This window comes from Lathamus discolor, chromosome 6, assembly GCF_037157495.1.
Source record: "Lathamus discolor isolate bLatDis1 chromosome 6, bLatDis1.hap1, whole genome shotgun sequence".
In the NCBI taxonomy this organism is placed as follows: Eukaryota; Metazoa; Chordata; class Aves; order Psittaciformes; family Psittacidae; genus Lathamus; species Lathamus discolor.
The window spans coordinates 33,558,366-33,576,375 of NC_088889.1; the positions used below are offsets into that span (position 1 = coordinate 33,558,366).

An 18,010-nucleotide genomic window follows, 5' to 3' on the forward strand; every position below is an offset into this window, starting at 1 on the left:
TAATTTTTCCTTGTTTGAGTCACCCCTGCTAAGACTTACCTTCCTGAATGGTTTGGAGTCTGGGTGGTTTGTTATATGTTGGAAATTCTTCAGAAAACAGAACTTCTAGTGCCTACACAGCTCTAAGATCTGTAAAAAAAAATCCTAAAAGCTCTTTACTGTCCTATGCATTTTTCACATAAAAGAGCAATAGTTCTGAAAGAGCCCACTTGCAAAGTGTCCATTGTTTGGTGCACCTGAATTAGGGATGAAAAGACCAGTTGAGAAGGTTATAGATACACATCTCAGGTAACTCAGGACCCAAAATGAAAAGGGTACACTTCCACTGTGACAACCTAGGCCTGTGGGTTATTTTTAAAGCAAAACGAGTCCACCCATTTCAGCATGAAGAAAGGAACAAACACAGGTTCTCCCTCCAGGAGGATGATCGGGGCTGAAGATCAGGAACAGCAAGTGCTCCTATGCCACTGGGACCCACCACTTGAAGGACGGTGAGTGACATTTCTGATGTGTTCCTGACCACAGAGCGTCCCTGTTGGCTAATTGTCATCTAGTGATTGCTGAGCTGGAGGAACACTGAGTTGCTTCAGACCCTGTCCCCGGCTTCCTTTTGGCATGCTGCTGTGAGGGGTCTGTCTCCCTGAATGGATTCTGTAGGGAATCTGTGCACTCAGCTTGGAAGTTTCTGTGCCCGATATTTTTTAGTCCCCTAAAAGTCCTTTGTAGGCTCTGGCCTTTTGTAAAAATAAAGCTGCAGCTGAATCTGAGGGTATTTAGGGCAGGACTATCAAAACTGAAGTTGTTTAACAAAGATAATCTCTTGTTCATATATCACAGTGCGCTGTTTTGCAGTGAAACTATTTGCTGAATTTTAATTACATGACAAATCTGAAGAAGAAAATTTTGCTGGCTTGATTTTCAAAGTTGTGTGTATTTGTAGTTTCAGTTAGCGTCAGTGCTTATATACAGCTGTTTCTGTTAAGTATTCTTCATTGTTATTAACATTCATATTTTTCATACCGTCACTTTGGCTTTTTGTTTTGTTTTGTTTTCCACAGAGGTATATACATCTTTTCCTTTAAGGAAAGAATAAATATATTTCAGGGATGCACACAGCTCACTGTTTTCCCCATTGCTGTGTATTTCTGATGATATATTCAAGCTTTTTAAAAAGTTTTGATATAACCGGCTGCCAGCACTAGAAAGAGTATTTCAGAACTGGTGCTTGAAATATATTCACTTTTTCCCAGGCCAATTGAATAATGAAAACATGTTTAATTATTTCCAGCCTCCCAAATGGTGCATGGTGTAATTTTCTCTGATGTGTATTTCCAGGCTAACTAGTGAAGACCATAGCACCGAGCAAATTGAAGACAATAGTCTTCTCTAAAGAGAAGTAAAACAATTTTATCATTTCCTGCAATTGTCATAAAAGTCGTATGAACACAGTATGTAAAACAATATTAGGAAAGATGTGAAAATGATCTTCGTGGCAAGATAAATGAACTGTCACTTCATTTCAGAATCAAAGGTGTGTCTGCCTTATTTCATCCAAGCCTCCTTCCTTTTAAGTGTAGCTGCCCACTAGCATGCTGGACCTCACCCCTCACAACTTCCCACACCACCTTCTTCTATAGGGGAAAATCTTCCCCAATAGCTTCCCCAAAAACTCTTAGGATTTTATGACACAGCTCACTGGCATTTGCTATTTGTCCTAAAAACTTAGCTTCTGAAGTCGTACAAAGTACAGCCTACATCTTTCTCTCTGGTTTTGTGAAGTATTTCAGGGGTTGACTTCTGAGGCATAGTACGCAGCAGAGTCAGGAAAAACTCAGCGGTGTTTAATGCCTGAGCAAAGTTGTTTCTCACTGTGGAAGTGAGAAAGTAGCAGAAATTTTCTTGTTATTCACAGAATGGCTACAAGACAGACAAGTGAGTTGCTTCTTTGTGTATGTCAAAATCCTCAAAGTAGTTAAAGATGGCAAATTTAATTTTACCTTTCTCCAGTACCAACCGAGACAGTAGGTATGACTCTTGCAGGAGGTGACAGGTGGCTCTGCCACTTCTCTTCCTGACACAACAGGGTCAGGAAGTATCTCTCTTACAGCTCTGTGGGGAGGGATTTGGTGTCATGTGGTTGCTTTTCATGAAAAGGAGAATACAACACTACATAAGATCCCTTTAAATGACATAATCATTGTATTTGTTTCTTTGATTATGAACATGGGTTGTGGTCAATACTTTCTCACCTGATCTGGGATATAAATGGAGTGTTAGGAGTGGAAAGCACATCAAAACCAAAACACAGATGAAAAGTTCTTTCAGATCTTAGAACCTATACTAATACCAATGATCTTTACAGTAGTCACAGGGAACTGTCTCCACATTCTGCACTTTCTTCTGGCAGTACCAGGCAGTCATGCCTGTGACAATGATAGTGCTGGGAAAAATTAAGAGCGGCCTGATCCAGCTCCCCATATGCACAGACCCACATGTCAGCTATTAACAGAAGGCATCCTATTGCTCAAGAGGGAGCATATAGGAGGTACACACCACAGGGCACTCTATGGTTTTACCTGTGGGATCATGGAGAAACATGAGAAAGTGGGATAGAAAACGTACCTCAGTTCTGGAGGAACGGGTGTGTGAGTTGAAAGGTCAAGGATGATCCTCACAAGAAAGTTGATAATCCAGTCTCTGGTGAGAAGCTTCAAGATGGAGTGGAAGAGCTGATTTTACTCCAACTCCTATGATAAGGAATTCTAATCCTTTTGTACAAGAAATGGAGACTCTTATGATCACTATTAGAGGGGCCCCACCTCCAACCAGGTTGAGGTGAGAGACAGTCAGGTTTACTGGACTGTGTGGGTCAGATGGCCTGGCACATCAGTCCCAAAGGAGTATAAGGCTAAGGTAGACATCAGTGCACAGTGTACCCTGATGCCATCAAGCTATCAAGGGGTAGAACCAAGTTGTATTTCTGGAGTGACAGAAGGATCCTAAGAGTTGACTGTACTGGAGGCTGAAATCAGCCTGACTGGGAGGAAGTGGCAAAAACACCCCATCGTGACTGGTCCAGAGGCTCCATGCATCCTTGGCACAGAATATCTCAGGGGTGGGTACTTCAAAGACCCAAAAGGGTACCGATGGGCTTTTGGTATTGCTGCCTTGGAGAAGCAGGAGATGAAGTAGCTGCCCACCTGTTGCCTGGTCTCTCAGAGGATCCTTCTCTTGTATTGTTGCTGAAAGTCAAAGAAAGATAGGTGCCAATCACAACCACAACAGTACACTGGCAGCAATATCGCACCAACCGAGGGAATCGAAAGAACGTAAACCCCACAGGTTGGGATAAAAACAGTCCAATAACTAAAGTATAATATAAAACCACCAATAATAACGATAATAGTAAAGGAAGTAACAAGGGGAGAGAATATAAAACTAAAAAGGGAAGGGGGAAAAAAGCACAACAACAAATGCAACTGATGCACAATACAATTTCTCACCACCTGCCAATACCCAGCCCGACCTGAGCAGCAATCTGCCTCTTCCAGGTAACTCTCACCAGTTTATATACTGGGTATGATGTGCTGTGGTAAGGAATACCTCTTTAGCTAGTTTGGGTCAGGTGTCCTGTCTCTGCTTCCTCCCAGCTTCCCCTCCTCCCTGGCAGAGCATGAGACTGAAGTCCTTGATCAGAGTAAGCACTACTGAGCAACAACTAAAACCAGCGTCCCACACCACATCCTTCTCTCTAAATTGGAGAGATATCAATTTGATGGATGGACCACTCGGTGGATAAAGAACTGGCTGGATGGCCACACACAAAGAGTTGTGGTCAATGGCTCGATGTCCGGCTGGAGACCGGTAACGAGTGGTGTCCCTCAGGGATCGGTGTTGGGACCAGTCTTGTTTAACATCTTCATCGCTGACATGGACAGTAGGATTGAGTGCGCCCTCAGCAAGTTGAGGCCGATGACACCAAACTGTGTGGTTCAGTTGATACGCTGGAGGGAAGGGATGCCATCCAGAGGGACCTTGACACGCTTGTAGGGTGGGCTGATGCCAACCTTATGAAGTTCAACCATGACAAGTGCAAGGTCCTACACCTGGGTGGGAGCAATCCCAGGCACAGCTACAGACTGGGCAAAGAAGAGATTAAGAGCGGCCCTGCAGAGAAGGACTTGGGGGTGCTGGTCGATGAGAAAATGAACATGAGCCAGCAGTGTGCGCTCGCAGCCCAGAAAGCCAACCGTATCCTGGGCTGCATCAAAAGGAGCGTGACCAGCAGGTCGAAAGAGGTGATCCTGCCCCTCTACTCTGCTCTTGTGAGACCTGACCTGCAGTATTGTGTGCAGTTCTGGTGTCCTCAACATAAAAAGGAGATGGAACTGCTGGAACAAGTCCAGAGGAGGGCCACGAGGATGATCAGGGGACTGGAGCACCTCCCGTATGAAGACAGGCTGAGGAAGTTGGGGCTATACAGCCTGGAGAAGAGAAGGCTGCGTGGGGACCTCATAGCAGCCTTCCAGTATCTGAAGGGGGCCTATAGGGATGCTGGGGAGGGTCTCTTCATCAGGGACTGTGGTGACAGGACAAGGGGTAACGGGTTAAAACTTAAACAGGAGAAGTTTAGATTGGATATAAGGAGGAAATTCTTTCCTGTTAGGGTGGTGAGACACTGGAATCGGTTGCCCAGGGAGGTTGTGAGTGCTCCATCCCTGGCAGTGTTCAAGTACAGGTTGGATGAAGCCTTGGGTGGGATGGTTTCGTGTGAGGTATCCCTGCCTATGGCAGAGGGGTTGGAACTGGATGATCTTGAGGTCCTTTCCAACCCTAACTATTCTATGATTCTATGATTCTATGTTCTCATACTAAAGCCAAAACACAGCACTGCACCAGCTACTATGAAAAATAACTGTTACAGCTGAACCCAGAACAGGTGGGACCTGTTTATGTCTAAGAAAGTGCAGCTCTACAGGCCTTAACTACAGTTAAACTGTAACTTGAGATTGCTTATATGCATTCAGACATGAAATGAGACTGTAAGCTCCCAAACCTTTGGCAGTACAATTCCCATTGATGTTATCACCAGTTAAACTGTACCCACTGGGAATTAATTGTCAAAAAATTCCAAGTATAGAAAAAGCCATTGTGAGTGGTGCTTTTTTTTTCATTGTAAATGGAGAGGGATTAAAAGTGTTATAAAAGAGATATTTTCCCCACACGTCCCATTGAATTTGCACTTGTATAGATTAACTACGAAATGTTATGACATTTTTTGGACTTCAACATAAAATGGCTTACAGCAAACAAAAGGAGACAATTCTGCTAGCTTTGATACACAGCTGTTCAAATAAATTAGGCATTAGGGGGATGACCTGCACTTGGGCTTTTCTTTTTTGAAGGAATAAGTCTGTGTTTTAATTTCTTTAAGAAGAGCTGTAGATCTTGTGTCCTCAGCACTGAGATGGTCAGCACAAAAGCTTAAGAGGAAACAGACACAGAACTGAGGTTTTTTTGAGTTTGGTTTGTTGCTGTGTTTATATTGTGTGTTTGGGGTTTTTTTTTTGGTTGGGTGTCCCACCCAAAATCCTTTCCTATCCACTGCAGTAAGAGGCAGCAGCAATATCTTAAAATGACAGAGCCTTGAGGGTACTGTCCTGGGTTCAGCAGTAGCAGTCATTTTTTTCTCCTTAGTAGCTGGTGCAGTGCTGTGTTTTTCACTTTCACCTGGGAACAATACAGATAACACTGATGTTTTTAGTTGTTGCTAAGTAATGTTTATGCAGCAGAGCAAAATCCCCCTGTCCTTTTCATTGTAGAATAGACAATTAGTACCACAATTGGTGCTAATGAGGTTGAATGTCCCTGACCTGCATCACCTGGGGCATCCACCCCTTGCAATGGTCCCAGGAGACCCATTTAAATTCAAATTAAATAACCTGTCTCTTAGCTGTTAGTTCTGCATTCTGCCTGAACCACTTTTATGGGTTTGTTGCATTGTTTCCCTCAGTATTTTTTGTCACCAACTGGATTTTTTGCTTGCTGTGCTCATGGCTCTGTTGTACACTGTTGACAGCACAGAATCACAGAATCACAGAATCCCAAGGGTTGGAAGGGACCTCAAAAGATCATCTAGTCCAACCCCCCTGCAAGAGCAGGGTAACCTACAGTACATCACACAGGAACTTGTCCAGGCGGGCCTTGAATATCTCCAGTGTAGGAGACTCCACAACCCCCCTGGGCAACCTGTTCCAGTGCTCTGTCACTCTTACAGTAAAGAAGTTCTTCCTGATGTTAACGTGGAACTTCCTATGTTCCAGTTTACACCCATTGCCCCTTGTCCTATCACTGGACATCACTGAAAAAAGCCTAGCTCCATCATCCTGACACCTACCCTTTACATATTTGTAAACATTGATGAGGTCACCCCTCAGTCTCCTCTTCTCCAAGCTAAAGAGACCCAGCTCCCTCAGCCTCTCCTCATAAGGGAGATGTTCCACTCCCCTAATCATCTTTGTGGCTCTGCGCTGGACTCCTTCAAGCAATTCCCTGTCCTTCTTGAACAGAGGGGCCCAGAACTGGACGCAATATTCCAGATGCGGCCTCACCAAGGCTGAGTAGAGGGGGAGGAGAACCTCTCTTGACCTACTAACCACTCCCTTTCTAATGCACCCTAAGATGCCATTTGCCTTCTTGGCCGCAAGAGCACATTGCTGGCTCATGGTCATCCTCCTATCCACCAGGACCCCCAGGTCCCTTTCCCGTTCACTACTTTCCAGCAGGTCAACCCCCAACCTGTACTGGTACATGGGGTTGTTCTTCCCCAGATGCAAGACTCTACACTTGCCCTTGTTAAATTTCATCAAGTTTCTCCCCGCCCAACTCTCCAGCCTGTCCAGGTCTCGCTGAATGGCAGCACAGCCTTCTGGTGTGTCAGCCACTCCTCCCAGTTTTGTGTCATCAGCAAACTTGCTGAGGGTGCACTCAGTTCCCTCATCCAGGTCATTGATGAAAATATTAAACAGCACCGGTCCCAGCACCGACCCCTGAGGAACTCCACTAGTCACAGACCTCCAGCTAGATTCTGCGCCATTGACCACAACTCTCTGCCTTCTTCCTTTCAACCAGTTCTCAATCCACCTCACTACTTGATCGTCAAGCCCACACTTCTTTAGCTTATCTATGAGGATGCTGTGGGAGACAGTATCAAATGCCTTACTGAAATCTTCCTTGTTTAGCTCCTGTTCCCCTTGGCTCCATGATACTGAGGGGAGGAGTCGGCTTTTTCTGGGCCCTGATGTACAGTGCACGTATGCCATTTGATTTCCATGCAGTGCTCTGCAAGATAGTGATCTGCAATCTTGATACCTTTCCTGTTATGTTCTGGAAGAAATTTCCCTTTGTACCCTTGTTGAGTTCATTACTTTTTGTCTTGTGCATGAAAAGAAGAATGATTTTTCTAAAGTAATCTAGGATTAATGAAAACTTAAAATACAGTGGCCTAATACTTAGACAGTGAGCAAGAGCTCTTTCTACTGGCATCAGTGGCAGATATGGTGTTTGGGATTTCTGCTACTCAACCTTGTACATGTTAAGGTCCTGGCTCAAGCCTTGGATAAGTTTTAATAACTCCAGTTTTTCTGATTGCTTTGAAAAGTGTTTTGTGCCTTTTGAAGGTAACTAAAGCACAGAGTATTTGGGCTGTGCTCTTAACCTGTTTCTGTAATGGAGCAAGAAGCAGATGATTATTGCATATACGCTAAGAAGGGAAGGAACATCTTTGTTGGAGGTGCTGAACAGACTATGTTTGATCTTATCTGTGCATTCACAGCAGTAAAAAGGGGGCAGAGGGAATATGTATGTCTCAGAACAGGCTAGCCTTGCCTATGTAAGTTCTGTTGTGTCTGTATCCACTACTATTGAAAGCATTTGAAGCAGTCACTGGTATATTTCATCCTAATGCATATAGAGCTCAGGGATGGGTTTAAGTCCTTTTGGTTTTTTCTGTGGTAGCATAGAAAGGAGATTAATTTAACCACCTGATGCCCTTTGTTGAAGTGAAATACTAGTCCAACAAAGCTAAAGCAAACGTTAGAGGTATAGTTATAGCAAAGATTTAAAAGCACTAACATACAGTAGTTTTCATTTTGCAAAACTTTTTGTGCATGTGGGAGAAGGAAGAGCTCAGATTTTCATATTTCACAGTGAAACATTTGTTCTGACTGGAACTGGACCTGAGGAAACGGTCTTTTTCTCTGGGTTGCCAGCTGACGATCTACGGGTAGCAATGCTTACAAATAACCATCTTTTGTGCATTGTCCTCATCTTCAGTCCAGATTGTGAAACAAATAAAGGCATGGAGGGACAAATCAAAACAGAATTTCTGTCTGTACAAAACCTCAGTTACTTTAAGAAAAGAGTTGTAAGAGATTCATGTGTGAATGACCCTTAGAATGAATACATACATGTGACATCTGCAATGTTTTTCAGTGAAGGATAAACAAATACAAAGTTATGTATATTTTGTATGTCATGTATGTTGCTTTTACAGCTTTTTTTGCTGTAAAATATACTGGTGTACTATGCTGGGAAGGATTCCAGTGACTCTGCAGCCACACTGGGCCAGAGGGATATTTACTAAAAAGTAATAGCTTATACCACCACCTCCCTGGCTAAGCTTAGACAAATTTCTCACCCATTGGTTATGGTAAATAAAAGGGGACTTTGAGCTACCTTGTTGACAGACTCTTTCATGACTCCATTAGGTTTTATGAGCGTATAACAAGCAGGGGCAGCTTCTTGATTTTTAGCAACTTATGGTTGGGCACACACATGGCTGAAGACAAGATTAGTTAGGTCAGCTGTAATTCTTACTCACCCTTCACCTCTCCATTTACACACTGCATTACTCTCCTTTACTCATCTGTGCTTAGTTCTTATTCTTTCCTCTTTTTAAAACATTTTTTTACAGAAACAAAGATTGATTAAACTAACACTTACAATGCAATTCTGTTGTTCAAAGCACGATACAATTCTAATGAAACTGTTGAGTAAATACATAACCAGAAGAAGAAGCTTTGTGAACAGTTATGTAAGGAGAGCATGGAAGAAGAGCATGGAAAAGTTGAGCGGTTTTCAGAAAAATTTACACGTCTTGTATGTTCTTGTCTGAGTTTCAGGAAATATTTAGGAAAACAAAGAATTGATTTGATAAGTTAAAAATGTTCATATAATGGAACAGTCTGGAGATATTTGTCACCTACTGTTGTTACTGGAGTCATGTTCATTAGCAGATTTTCAAGTGTTAGTACATGTTGATTAATGACAGGATTAGAAGGATCACCAACCACTGTGACATGCATACTGACAGACACTTTTGCCCTCTGCATAGGTACAAATTTAACTAAAAGGCTGAAAGTGAAGATTCTTAAATGTTGTTATTGCTGTGCCTCTTCTTTGCATGGCAATTGCCTAGAGTTTGAAAAACTTGGACATACTAAGTTTTTGTGCAAACTGCTGGGGAAGTAGGCACCAGGACAATCAAACCTCTAACATGGAAAGGGGACATAGGAGAGGAAGGTAGATTAGGCACCTTAGCTAGTCAATAAGAAAGACAGAAAGCTGGCTTTTGTTTGATTGTGCCCCTCTTCCTTTCTCCACTCCTAGGCTGGCGTTTCAGACTTTTCAATGTTTATTCAGTCTTCTCCTTTGAAATGGTGACAGTGGTGTGGACAGTGATGATCATGTTCCTTTATATTTATTGACCACTATAAGGAGCCAGTCTGGTTGAAACTCTGAAATGATTCAAATTCAAGTTCTTGCCAGACTATGGACATTCAGATCAGCATTGTTCAACCTCCTAATAGAACAAACTATTCAGGATAATGATAGATTGTCTCTTTTCTTGCTGCTTTCAAATCAAGTGGTGTTTTTCTGAAATCATACTTCAGTTGATCTAAGGCATTTGGCTGTCTCTTGGTGATAGCTAACTAAAATTTCTTAGATTATAGCAAGCAACAATCAAATACTCACCTCTGGCATTAAAATATGTTGTCAAGAGCCCATCACTTGTAGGTCAACTGCAAATCCTTACTAGAGTGTTCAGTGCACTATGATTTCACCTTCACTGTTTTTTCTCTCACTATGTACCTTGTATTGCTACACATTTTAAATTATTTTCCTAGTTGTGGAATTTATCATTTCACAGAACTGATAGAACCGTTCTTGAGATTTACTGGTGGGCTTGGATCCTTTTCACATGTTGATAACTTATCTGGCATATTTGTGATGGAATAAGATTGGAGTTTTTAACTTTTCTTTCTTTTCAGTATTATTTATGGGTCATTTCTTTTTTTCTTGCATTACAGTAATATCTACAGGCTAGTAAATAGCAAGCATACTTTCTTGAGCTTACTTGCTACTAATTATTGCCCTACCAGGCAACTTCTGGTCTGTATTTATGTATTATTAGCATGCTTTTTTTCCCCATTTCATCACAGGGAACATTTATACCAATGCTGGATGGCTGCCTAGTTTTATTTTTCTGTATATACAGAAATAACAGAGATGTGTGTATGGCTTTGCAGGTGAAATTGGTCAGATCATGTGAAATCAGATGGAAGGATCTGCTTCTGATTCTGTAGCAGAAAGTTAAGTGAGATGCTTTTCCTAACAATAGTATTAATATGCTGAGTAGAAATGAGCTTCAGCTTCACTGGTAGTAAAGAGAATTTGACTGTTCTAGGGAAGGACTGCAAGAGGTGTAGAGACATCCATAACTATCAGCAGTATATCAAGTGCAGGCTTGAGGTTTGGTGATAAGCTGGAGGTAAGGCAGCAGGCAGTGTGTTGGAGATTCTGGGAATGTTATGTACTATGGTACACCTGATATATTTTTTATTTATACTTCCAGTTTTCTACTAAATACAGTTGTGAGGACCCTGGACAAAAAAATGGGTTAGAAGAAGGGTGGCACTTAAAGCCTGTGTAGATTTTTTTCTACAGCCACACAGATATGTTCTACAGCCAGAAAGTAGTATTATATTTCTTTTTCAACAAAGGATGTCTAAAAAAATAAAAAATAAAAAAAAAAAATAGAAAGAACACCAACCTATGTAGAATTTCTGTGATCCTCTCTATCTATTTATGTCTTAAAGATTTCACTTTCATATAGAATCTCAAACTCGCTGTCCACCCACTCTGCTGGGGAGTGATGTGTGTCAAGCGAAGCATCTCCAATCCCCAGAAGAAAATGTTATCTTTATCTTCGTAAGCTTCTCTGCAAGGCATCTTCCTGATAGGATAGTCCCCTTTTACCCTCTCACTTAGTCTGCAGCAGTTTTCCCACCCAGTCTGCTCTTTCATGTTTTATTTTCTCAAGGCTTTCCCATCTCCGTCTTTAACCTATGCACAGTTTTTCCAGATGTGTGGCAAACAGTGCCTTTTCAGAACACAGTTCTAAAAACAAAAACATTCCAGGGGCTGATTTATCTCAGAACATTGATGTCTTTGTGTGAGCAGATACCAGATGAGTTCAGAAGCTTGGGGGAGGCTGCTCTTTCCAGTCTTCCTGGTAATATGAGTCAAAATTCTGTGTACTCAGCATGAAGAGGAAACCTGCTTCCTCTGGCACCGGATGGGGCAGAAAAATATCTGCAGCTGAGCTGATACTAGTCCTTATGATGTTTTAGTTGTTGATTTTGAGATTTTGTAATTTTATGACTTATGTCCATTCTGTAATGATTACAAAGTGTTCAGTGCTTTGAATTCCTCTTAACTTCCTGCTTGAAGCTGACTTCAGTAACAGATTGCAAATTTTAAGTTAGAATTTGGTCCCACAATTTGGCCTCTCTTCTCTGATGGGGTGACCTGACCCATATAAGAAAGAAAAGTAGTACCTATTGGGTCTGCAGGAGCTCATGGCCAAGGTTTATGGAAGTACAAGACTTTTTAATAAGCCTCTATTTTATCTACTAGTGAAGGAAACTGTGAAAATTAAGGCACTGAGATGAATGTATTTTCCTCTAATGTATGAGCTAGACCTAAGCAGTAGCATGAAGTTTGTCTCTGAGAACATGAATACCTAAACACCAGTCAGATGAGACCAGAAGTTTGGGGACACCTTGAGATAAAGCTCCTAAAAAACCTCTTGTGTGAATTTCTTCTGAAACTACAAGCATGCTGGAGAAAGTGTAGTCTTCGAATTAACTTTATGAATCTGAAATTATTTACAGTTTTCCTGTATGTAGAGATGTAAAGGTATTTTGGTTAACTTTTGCTTTGAGGCTGTTGACTTTCCTTGTAAACTAATTCAAGCCCTTGTTTTGTTTATTCAACTCATATATTTTCAGATTATTTCTTCAAGCCTTATGGAAAGAGCCTGAAATGGCTGTTGGGTGTGTTAACTAGAAATTATGCATTCCAGGAAGTATCTAGTGGCTCAAACCAAGCCCAGTGAGGCTGCAGTAGAAGGGATGTTCATAATCTTAAACATTTTGGAAAGGTACATGGATCTTAACAGCTAAAAGTAAGGTCCTTTCTGGACTTTGTCATTGCTCAGTAAGACAGAGACTTAGCACTACTTGAATAATGTCAAGAATTATTCATGAGTAACTTAGTTCACAAATGATACAAACACTATTGAACACAATCTTTCTACATGTAATCCATCCTAGTAGTGGCATAGTTTGAAAGCAAATGTACAGAACATTTCCTTTTAAGCAGGACTTTCTAAATGCATATTAAAAGTATTGATTTACTACTAAAATATTTCTTGGAACAGGACAAACTTATCAGGTAACACAAGTATTTACATAGTTTTTGATCCCAAGCTTTATATTGTGACAAAATTGAATTGACTTTCTCTGACCGTTCATTCCTTGATCACAATTTGGAGGTTGACAGTGAAGTGGAACCTTGTTTAGGTAGATCGATAGGGCGAAATCTAGGCAAAATACAGTATTTTCCTACTGAGTGTTTTCCTGTAACTTGCCAACCATTCACAAGACAATAATTATATTTAGTCTCAGACAGCTTGGATCAGAAAATAAGTATTGTGCTTGTCATATCTTTCTATGTCACACACATACTAGTATAGTACTGGCTAATTTTCATTTAATTTCTATTACTTAGAAGTTTTTTCATATGTGCATCTGAAATAGAATATTTTTTATTTATTTATTTATTGTACACTTGCATTTATTTTGTTGCATTTCCTTTGGATATTCAGACTTTGAAGTCGAGACCTACCTTTTGTCTTCAGAGGATTATGGGTGACTGTTAGTATTGCTCATGCATTAAATGCAGGAGATGCTTCAACAGTTTGAAGAAAAGTATGAGTGACATTTGATTAAATAGATTAGATTAAACTACTCAAGATTGTCTTGTCAATTGTAAACACTGTTTCATTCCCTCTCCACAGATAAGGGACAGATTTATATACTGTATACCCTTAGATCAATATGCATTAAAGGCAGGTAGTTAAAAAAGTAAGAAACATTTTGTGTAATTGGCTGACTAAGGGCTACAAATGAAATTATGGCAGGTTGTAGTTTCAGTAGTGTAAATTATCAACTGTCTTATTATGAAGCATAAAAGGAAGGATAATCTAATATCATTATGGGATCACTTGCAGGAATTAAATTTCCTTTTCTGGAAGACTGATTTTTCTGGCATCTATTTAAGAAATTTTCAGTAGTGCTTGTTTTTCTTTTTTTTTTTTCTTTTTAAAAAAAAAAAAAAAAAACACAACAATGCACCACTGGATTTCCCTCAGAAAGAGTCTTTAGTTAAGAATGTTTTAATTCCTTGTCATGTTTGTAATGTCCTGTCTGTGTAATTAAAACTGATTTCTCCTCATTTAATTGCACCATTCACTTTCAAAGGACTAAAGTGCAATTTCTTGGTTTAATATTCTTAAAACTGTTTCTTGAATGTGATTTGTATTCTTAACAGTGTTTTTAAAGCCCAAAAGAAATCCATTGTGACTTCCTGTGATCCCACAAGGCCAACAGGAAACCCATCATTCACCCTTATTTTAGCTACTTTTAGAGAAATGTGGTTAATCCAGGATAAGAAGGATCAGTTTTTGGAAGAATCATTAAGAATGTGCTAGAATGCCATACAGATTACCCTGGAGGCTGATAAAAACACAAGCACTAGATTTCCCCTAGATTTCCTCTTGGTTTGAGTTTGCGCCTGAGAAATGGATGAGATACTTATTTACCAAAACTGCCTGTCAGAGGCTTATAGTTTAATAGTTTGTAGCTATTAAGGATACTCCTTTCTGGGTAGCTATTAAGGATACTCCTTTCTGGTTGCATTCCTCTGAGCTGATACAAAGGAGGAAGGATGTAATCTGCTTTAAGAGTGACCAGGCAGGACCATCTGAGCATTAACAGATTTTACTGAACAGTTTTTGCTGAGAGGGTGATGCCTAAAGACATCACCTTTTCATATGATGACTGCAAAGCTGACAACCGCAAAACTCTCTGGGGTCCTTGACTGTCAGACTGTTACTACAGTTTGACAATGATGCTTTCTGTGTCTTCCAGTGTTGCAGTTTTATTCATTATCAACAGAATCATAGAATGGTTTGGGTTGGAAGTGATCTTAAAGATCATCTAGTTACAAATCCCCTGCCATTGACAGGGACACCTTCCACTAGACCAGGTTGTGCAAAGCCCTATCCAACCTGGCCTTGAACTCTTCCAGGGATGGGGCATCCGCAACTTCTCTGCGAAATCTGTTCCAGTGCTTCAGCACCCTCACAGTAAAAAACTTCTTCCTAATATCTAATCTAAATCTATCCCCTTTCAGCTTAAAGCCATTCCCTCTCATCCTATCACTACATGCCCTTGTAAAAAAGTCCCTCTACAGGATTCTTGTAGGCCCCCTTTAAGCATTGCAAAACTGCTGTAAGGTCTCCCTGAAGCCTTTTCTTCTCCAGGATGAACGACCCCAGCTGTCAGCCTGTATTTGTAGGAGAAGTGCTCCAGCCATCTGATCATCTTTGTGTCCCTTTTCTGGACTTGTTCCAATGGGAATAAATTGTTGTATGTTGGGGGTCCCGGATCTGGATGCTCTACTCTGGGTGGGGTCTCATGAGAGCAGAGTAGATGGGGAAAATCACGTCCCTTGACCTGCTGGTCACGTTCCTTGTGATGCAGCCCAGCATACAGTTGGCTTTCTGGGCTGCAAGTACACATTGCTGAGTCATGTTAAAGTTGTCAGCCAGCAAGTCTTACTACTCAGGGCTGCTCTCAATCCATTCACCCAGCCTGTATTTGTTCTTGGGATTGCCCCAACCCACATACAGGACCTTGCACTTGGCTTTGTCGAACTTCATGAGGTTCACATGGGCCCACCTCTGAAACCTGTCAAGGGATTCCATCCAGAGGAACTTTCCCTTCTGCATGTCAACTGCACCACACAGCTTGGTGTTACTGGCAGCATTGCTGAGGGTGCACTCAATCCCACTGTCCATGTCACTGGTAAAGATGTTAAACATCTCCAGTCCCATTACTGATTCCTGAGGAATGCCACTCATCACTGGTCTCTACTTAGGACATAAAGCTGATGACCACATCTCTTTGGGTGTGACTTTCCAACCAAAGTCAGTAGTCTGTCTTCTGGGAATGAGTCAACAGAATTAACTTCAGACTGGTTTTCAACCTGCCTGGCAGGTTTAATGCTGGGTATCCTTTACTTTAGAGACACCAGATCTTGCATCCTCAACCAGTCTGGAAGGTGGTGTCACCATGCTGGTTCAGCCAGCTGGGAATGAAAACATGTATGTGTGGCTGTACAGACTTGAATCCAGCTCCCACAGCTGCTGAGATTAGATCAGCCTGAAGGACACGATTAGGAAAGTGGAGTCTGTGCATGCGCAGCAAGTACCAGTCAAAACTGACTGGATCGTTTTTACTTTTCTGATGTTGCAAACCTAGAAGTGCTAGGGAATGTTACATTGCTATAAAAATGTATTCTTTACTACACCTACCATTAAGCACAATGTGCTCTAAGGCTAGAAATATTTTATCCAACTAATATGCCAGTTTAATTTTAAATTGACTACTTGAATAAGAAATTAAAGATGATGTGTTTTCTTTAGCTGTACTAATTAATATATTTTCACACTAAGGATGATTGATTTTAAACCTTGTCTGCTCCATTAACCTGTGCCAGCACTTAGCATTAATCCCAAAGTTCTCCAGTACTTTATTTTACAATTGAAAAATAAAAATATTTGTCTTGCAGGAGAATATTGTTTGTAAGTTAATAAATATTTCAGATACTGAGCCAAAACTCCATCTGCAAGTGTCTGAGGACTAATGTCTGTGATTTTTTTTTAAGTTTTTTTGTTTGGTCGGTTAGTTGGTTGGTTGGTTTTGTTTGTTTGGGTTTTTTTTTGTTTGGCTTTTTTTTTCGGCATGAACAGAAGTGATAATAGAATTGAAAGCACCATAGCCAGATTGCTCCTGGGGGAGGGGAGGAGTGGTTTGGTTTCTGTGTTGGTGCTGCTGTTGCGAATCTGCTGACATCCCTGAAATCTCACAGGGTTGTTTTGAATTTGAGGGCTACAATTAAGATTAAAATCCAGTTCCTCATCATAGCCCTAAAGGCAGTCTCTGGGCCAGAACAGGTTCAAGGGATGTTTCATCCAAACTGTGCTTTTATACGGGGGGAGGTTGAGACTGTCTGGCTGAGCAATAAACAATTCTGTAACAACTAGCACTGCTTATTGCTCCTGAAAGTGGCTTAGCATAAAAACAGGTAGATATCACTGTACCACGATGCTTACACTGATGGAGGGGACACTTTGGGTGTCTAATATGATAGCCATCTCCCATGGTGACCAAGACTGGGTGCTGATTAAGAAACTGGGATCCAGATTAGCATGGTCTTTGTTCAGTTCTGCTGGACAAGCCGTGTATCTCATTGTTTCTTAATACTTCCTTATTCTTTCATCAGTAAGTCGAGTAATTCTTACCTGTCTTTGGAGTCTTTGGAGAAGCAATGGATTTAATTTTAGGATAATTTACAGTTTTCCACTAGAAAATACTGTTTTTCAGTGAGTAGAGCTTTCTCTGAGAATGTCTGAAACATATTTTCAGCTGTTTTTAAAGTAAAAAATCTGGGTGGAAATAATGAGCTGATAAATATTGGATCTGAAAACCCTTGGGCATGTGCAAGATGTGCAGGAAAAGTAGAGAGTATAGATCAAAAACTGAGTCAAAATCATGCATGCTGTCACTAAAAAGCAAGCATCAAATTGGACATATGAATAAAGCTGTAGTATGTAAGGCACCAGGGTGAACTGTAAAATTAAGATTTTAGACATGAGTACTTTTGAGCTCATTGCTTGAGTGATTGCTAGCCCAATTGATGAGAGCTAAGAAGACAGTTCAAGAGATAACCTGCAAAACTTGAATAAAACAATGATGTTTTATGTCACAGAAGATAAAGAGAAATATGCCAACAGTTTTTAAAGACACGAAAGTATGCTGATGGAGATGTAATTTGTCATTTGTTTACATGGTGAGTGGAGCAAGAAGTAATGAGTCTGAACTGCACAAAGTTCCTCATGAGGTCTCTTATAACCCCTTTTTTCTATGATGATATAGTACTATAAATATTCTAAGATACATTAAATGCAGTTGGAAATAGAGTCTTCTTTCAGATAAATGTGAAAAATCAAGGAAGCTGATTAAAAAACAACAGAACACCCAAACAACCCACCCCAAATACTACAACAGTAACATGAAAATCTCCCAGAGAACTGAAACTGTGTGGTCTGGGAGCTTTGAAAGGCAGTGTTTTGGGTAGGGAGATGAATATATTTATGGGAGAAATCAGGAAACTAAAGAAGTTTCAGAGAAGTAAAAAATCAGGACTATCCGGAGATGAACTCATAGGAAGGGGGTGAAGGCTGCTTAGTTGAGACCCAGTTCAGAGACCTGTAGAAGTGGTGAAGCTACCGCTGATTTCCTATGTTATCTTCTCATAG

General features: G+C 40.8%; 1 long non-coding RNA gene across 1 annotated transcript in view; it reads left to right on the forward strand.

Moving 5' to 3' along the window:
- LOC136017560 (uncharacterized) overlaps positions 1 to 18,010 on the forward strand; it is a 58,015-nt gene that overhangs the window by 6,293 nt on the left and 33,712 nt on the right. The window contains exons 3-4 of the long non-coding RNA XR_010613978.1: positions 420 to 491; positions 1,336 to 1,531. This is a non-coding gene — a long non-coding RNA (uncharacterized LOC136017560). The remainder of the gene's footprint in view (positions 1 to 419; positions 492 to 1,335; positions 1,532 to 18,010) is intronic.